General features: G+C 59.6%; 2 non-coding genes and 1 pseudogene across 2 annotated transcripts in view; all 3 read left to right on the top strand.

The window, feature by feature from the left end:
* The first annotated feature begins 759 nt into the window (after nucleotides 1–759).
* On the top strand, nucleotides 760–3,130 carry LOC145273444 (small subunit ribosomal RNA; annotated as a pseudogene).
* A 398-nt stretch (nucleotides 3,131–3,528) lies between these two features.
* Nucleotides 3,529–3,686, top strand: LOC145273414 (5.8S ribosomal RNA). The gene has a single exon (XR_013866385.1). It is a non-coding gene; the product is annotated as a 5.8S ribosomal RNA (ribosomal RNA).
* A 593-nt stretch (nucleotides 3,687–4,279) lies between these two features.
* Nucleotides 4,280–5,698, top strand: part of LOC145273603 (large subunit ribosomal RNA) — a 5,724-nt gene continuing 4,305 nt past the window's right edge. The window contains exon 1 of the ribosomal RNA XR_013866426.1: nucleotides 4,280–5,698. This exon is cut by the window's right edge and continues 4,305 nt beyond it. This is a non-coding gene — a ribosomal RNA (large subunit ribosomal RNA).

The following is a 5,698-nucleotide window of genomic DNA, read 5'->3' as shown; positions in this document are numbered from 1 at the left end:
GCACCTTGACCTCCGATGTCCGTGTGCACTGCCGTCGTGCTGTTTGTCGTTTGTCGTATGTATCGCTGTCAAGGGTGCCGTTGTCGTTGTTGTTGTCGACGTTGTTGCTTGCTCTCTCGTCTCGGTCGGTTGGTACGTTGATGACGACGACGACGACGAAGACGACGACGACGACGACGAGACGGCATCGATGGCGACCACGATGACGACGACCTCGACGATTCCAGTCTGCACCTTGACCTCCGATGTCCGTGTGCACTGCCGTCGTGCTGTTTGTCGTTTGTCGTATGTATCGCTGTCAAGGGTGCCGTTGTCGATGTTGTTGTTGTCGACGCTGTCGTCTGTTCTCTCTTCTCGGCCGGCTGTGACGTGGACGTTGACGACGACGACGACGAGACGGAATCGATGGCGACCACGATGACGACGACCTCGGCGAGTTCAGTCTGCACCTTGACCCTCGATGTCCGTGTGCACTGCCGTCGTGCTGCTTGTCGTTTGTCGTATGTATCGCTGTCAAGGGTGCCGTTGTCGTTGTTGTTGTCGACGTTGGTCGCTTTCGTTCTTTGAGTCTCGGTCTCGGTCCAAGTCAGGGGAGAAACAAAAAAGAGGCCATCAGCGCGGGCAGCGCGCTTCTTCTGACGGCGAACCCCCTCGAAAAATAAATAAACACGTGCCCGTCGTTGTAGTTGTCTGTCTTATGTCGGTCGGTCGGTCGGTCGGTCTGTCGTTCTGTCGAAACAAAGTCCCAAATTCCAACGATACCTGGTTGATCCTGCCAGTAGTCATATGCTTGTCTCAAAGCTTAAGCCATGCAAGTGTAAGTTCACGCCACGCATTAGAACGGGCGAAACCGCGAATGGCTCAGGAACCGGACCTAATCCTCGGGACCGTATTCCTCCTCGGAGGCGATGGATAACTGTGGCAATTCTAGAGCTAATACATGTGACACAGGCCGCGATCGGTCGGCGCGCCGTCGTCGCCACGCCTCGCGCGCTGGCACCCGCGTCGGCCGTTCCGGGTCGCGGCGCTACATATTAGACTGAGACCGATGCGCGTCATTCCGTCCTCCCGTCGTCGGCGTTCCCGCTCGCGGGTCCGTTCGGTGGCGGGGCTCATAGGGCGGCGCGCTCCGCTTTGGTGACTCTGGATAACTCACTGGTCGATCGCACGAGCTTTCACGCCCGGCGACGGGTCTCTCGAGGGTCCGCCCTATCAACTGTCGACGGTCGGTTAAGTGCCTACCGTGGTTACTACGGGTAACGGGGAATCGGGGTTCGATTCCGGAGAGGGAGCATGCGAAACGGCTACCACATCCAAGGAAGGCAGCAGGCGCGCAAATTACCCACTCCCGGCACGGGGAGGTAGTGACGAAAAATAACGACGCGGGACTCTGTCGAGGCCCCGCGATCGGAATGAGTACACTTCAAATCCGTTAACGAGGACCAACCGGAGGGCAAGTCTGGTGCCAGCAGCCGCGGTAATTCCAGCTCCGGTAGCGTATATTAAAGTTGTTGCGGTTAAAAAGCTCGTAGTCCGAACTCGGGTTCGTGGTCGCGCAAGCGGCCCCGGGGCGGCGGCGCCATCGTCCGTCGTTGACTTTGGTCGTCCGTTCGCATTCCCGGCCCTTTCCGCCGGTGTCAACCGCTAGCATACCCGCCACGCGGTCCTGCCGGCGAGGTGGACGAGGAGGTCGTGATCGGGATCCGGGAAAAAAAAAACAAGTGGTCGTCGGTTCGGTTCCGGGAGTAGTCTAACGGGGGGGTGCTACGTGTGTGTGTTTGGGTGCGTTCATTCGCATCCCCGCACTCTGACCCCCGCGCTTCTCTCCCTCTCCCTTTCCGCGCGTTCCTCTTTTTTTTTGAACCCCCCGGTCCGCTCCGAGTCCCTGCTTCGTGTCTTGTCTGCGCGCGTGTTGCGGTCGGCGGTTTCTCCTCCAAGGGTGCTCTTAACCGAGTGTCCGCGGCGGCCGGTACGTTCACTTTGAAAAAATTAGAGTGCTCAGAGCGGGCTGTTCAAGCTTGCATACGATAAGCATGGAATGATGGAAGAGGGCCTCGTCTACGTCTGTCGGTCTCCGTCTACGGCGAGGCAATGATCGAAGGGAGCGGTCGGGGCCACTCGTATTGCGACGTTAGAGGTGAAATTCTTGGATCGTCGCAAGACGAACTGCAGCGATGGCGTGTGGCAAGCACGTTTTCCTCGATCAAGAGCGAAAGTCGGAGGTTCGAAGACGATCAGATACCGTCGTAGTTCCGACCGTAAACGATGCCGACCGGCGATCCGCCGGCGTTCGCTTCCATGACCCGGCGGGTAGCCTGCGGGAAACCAGAGTTCGGTTCCGGGGGGAGTATGGTTGCAAAGCTGAAACTTAAAGGAATTGACGGAAGGGCACCACCAGGAGTGGAGCCTGCGGCTTAATTTGACTCAACACGGGAAAACTCACCCGGTCCGGACACCGGTAGGATTGACAGATCGATAGCTCTTTCTCGATTCGGTGGGTGGTGGTGCATGGCCGTTCTTAGTTGGTGGAGCGATCCGTCTGGTTGATTCCGATAACGAACGAGACTCCGGCCTGCTAACTAGTGCGCCGATGTCAGTGATTTTTACGGCGGGCTCGGCGTCCTCCGTGGCGCTCGGGTCCGGGTCGGTTTTCTCACGCACTTCTTAGAGGGACGGGTGGCAGAAAGCCACACGAGGCGGAGCGATAACAGGTCTGTGATGCCCTTAGATGTCCGGGGCCGCACGCGCGCTACACTGGAGGTATCAGCGGGGACTTCGCCCCGGCCCGAGAGGGTTGGGAAACCTCTGAACCACCTCCCGTGATAGGGATCGGGGCCTGTAACCAACCCCGTGAACGAGGAATTCCCGGTAGGCGCGGGTCAACAGCCCGCGTCGATCACGTCCCTGCCCTTTGTACACACCGCCCGTCGCTACTACCGATCGAACGGTCCGGTGAGGTCCTCGGATCTGGCCGACGACGCCGCCGGGCAGTGCGCGACGTGTCCGTCACGACACTCGTGCATCTACGCCTCGGCGTTCGATGCCTGGAGAAGACGACCGAACCCGATCGTTTAGAGGAAGTAAAAGTCGTAACAAGGTTTCCGTAGGTGAACCTGCGGAAGGATCATTACCGTTTTCCCGTTCGAGACTGGTTTGTTGTTTTCCGGCCTACCTCCTCTGTCTGTCGGCGTCAACGCCTCGAATGCGCGCAAACAAACCTATAAAAGGCGGAGCGAGAGATAGATTTGTGGTGACGCGGAGGTTTTTAAAGCCCCAGCTCTTCTTGCTTGCTTCCGCGTCTTACCACCTGTTTGTTTTTTCGCCCACCGCAAGTGATGGCCGCTTCTTCTTTGCCTTGTCGCCGCTTTATCGTTTTTTTTGTTTTTTTGCAGCCGCTGTGCCACCGCCGCTAGCTAAAAAAACAAACTACTCGCGACATTGCAATGCCGTCACGCCTCCTCGCACAGACCTCCTCGCACACTACTAAATCTATATAAACAAAAACTAATATAAAAAAACCAAGTGCTGAACCCTGGACGGGGGATCACTCGGCTCGTCCGTCGATGAAGAGCGCGGCCAGCCGCGATAACTGATGCGAATTGCAGGACTCAGTGAACATCGACACCTCGAACGCACATTGCGGCCCCGAGATCCCTTGTCTCGGGGCCACGTCCGGTCGAGAGGCGGAACGTTACATGTCTTTCTCCGTTAACGAAACGACATCTTGCCGTCCCCGTGCCCGCCCGGTCCTCGGCACGGTGGTAACCGGGACGTCGCAGGAGCGAGTGACGAGGGGGAAGAAAAATAAAAAAAGAATTGACTCCTTTCAATGTCTTTTTTTTTTTTAAAACCCTCTCCGGCCTCCTCCTTCGTCTCCCGCTGGCAGACCGCGGAGTCTTTTCCCTTTTCGACCGCGTGAAGAAACACTGTGGAGGAGGAGCAGGAGGAGTCTGTCCGAAAGCAGCCGAAGGGAGACCAAAAAAAAAGTACCGACCTAACCGACTGCCGACGTAAGCGCCGCCTGCTCGTCTCGCTCTCTGCCTCATGAAGGTGTCTCTCAGCGACGCCTCGAGCAGCGCGACGAGCACGGCCGTCGCACCGTAAAAAGGTGGCCGCGTCGTAGGCAACGCAACGTCGGATGGGGAGGACCCACGCTTTTTTTTAATTGTTGGCTTCTTCATTTTCGGTCGGACGGGCGCTATATCGGCCAGCCGTCGTCACACGGAGGGTACCGATCGAGATTCCTCTCCTCCAAACACCACACTCTACTAAAAACCGCCGCCCTCGGCTCGGACGAGACGACCCGCTGAACTTAAGCATATCGCTAAGCGGAGGAAAAGAAACCAACCGGGATTCCCTTAGTAACGGCGAGTGAACCGGGAGAAGCCCAACGCCGAATCCCGTCGCAAGTTAAAGGCTTCGGGACGTGTGGCGCATGGGTCGAAGGCAGCCGTTCGTTTTCGTCTCGCATAGTTCGGAGTTCCCTCGATCGGGGCCGCCCGCGGCGGGTGCCAGGCCCATTCGGTGCGGACGGCGAGCGACGGCCTTCGATCCGAGAGTCGGGTTGCTTGGGAACGCAGCCCAAATCGGGTGGTAAGCTCCATCCAAGGCTAAATACCGGGACGAGTCCGATAGTCGACAAGTACCGTGAGGGAAAGTTGAAAAGAACTTTGGAGAGAGAGTTCAAGAGAACGTGAAACCGCCCAGGGGTAAACGGGTGGGACCGCTCACCGCGATCGCGGGGGGACTCAGTCCGGTGCTGCCTAGGCTCGAGCCCAAACTCGATGTGTGTTCTTGAAAGAGAGGCCGTCGCGGCACAGGTCGTCGTTCGTCGTGTCCGCGGGGGACTCGTTCCCCGCGGTTCCAGCTTTTGTGCCCGCGTCGCCGACGAAGGAGACGGGCCGCGTGGATAGCGGGAAGGGAAACGTGGTGACGACCGCGGCGTCGGTAGGTGGCTGCGTCGGTTGGCTGCGACGGAGGGGACTCGTCCTCTCGATCGCTGCTGCCGCCGGGCCCTAACCCGCCGCATCCGTCGCCGCCGCTTCTTCTTTCCTCCTGCTCCCTCCGCGCGCGACTCCGCTGCACCCGTCCCCTTCATCATCGCTCGGCGTAATCATGGCGCGGGCGCTTCGGCGCGACCTCCGCGCGGCCGGCACCGGACGCACTTCCCCTCCGGTCCGTCGTCGCGACCCGTTCCCGGCGTGCAGGTCGAACACGCGGGTTTTTTTCCGTAGGCGGCAGGCGTTTCATCACCCTGAAAACCCCCGTCTTCCCACCTTGTGAAGTCGGGGGCCACCGGCCGTCGGGCCCGCGAACGTAACTGCCCCTTTCTGCCGGGAACGGAGGAAATCTGACACGATCCGTTACACGTGGCGAGCCGGTCCGTTTTGATCCCGCCGGAAGTCGCGTGCGGGCGACGCACTCTGTGTGTCGCTCCTTAGGCGCCCCACCGTCTCGGGCGCGTGCGCGATGAGAGGCGGGATAGGACTGGCGCGGCCTCGCCGTCACGCACCTCGCCGACGTTTCGGGTTCTTGTCGGGGGCAACCCCGCCCGCGCCCGTTTCCGTTTCCGGAGAGGTCGCTCGGCGACGCTTTTTTACTCGAGCCGCCCGCCACCCCGGGTCAGCGACGTGCATCGGCAACCCACCCGACCCGTCTTGAAACACGGACCGAGGAGTCCTGGCCGTTCGCGAGTCGT

The sequence above is a fragment of the Euprymna scolopes genome, unplaced genomic scaffold (assembly GCF_053919585.1).
Source record: "Euprymna scolopes isolate OS-2025 unplaced genomic scaffold, ASM5391958v1 sca1, whole genome shotgun sequence".
Taxonomy (NCBI): domain Eukaryota; kingdom Metazoa; phylum Mollusca; class Cephalopoda; order Sepiida; family Sepiolidae; genus Euprymna; species Euprymna scolopes.
This window is presented reverse-complemented; position numbering and strand designations above follow the sequence as displayed.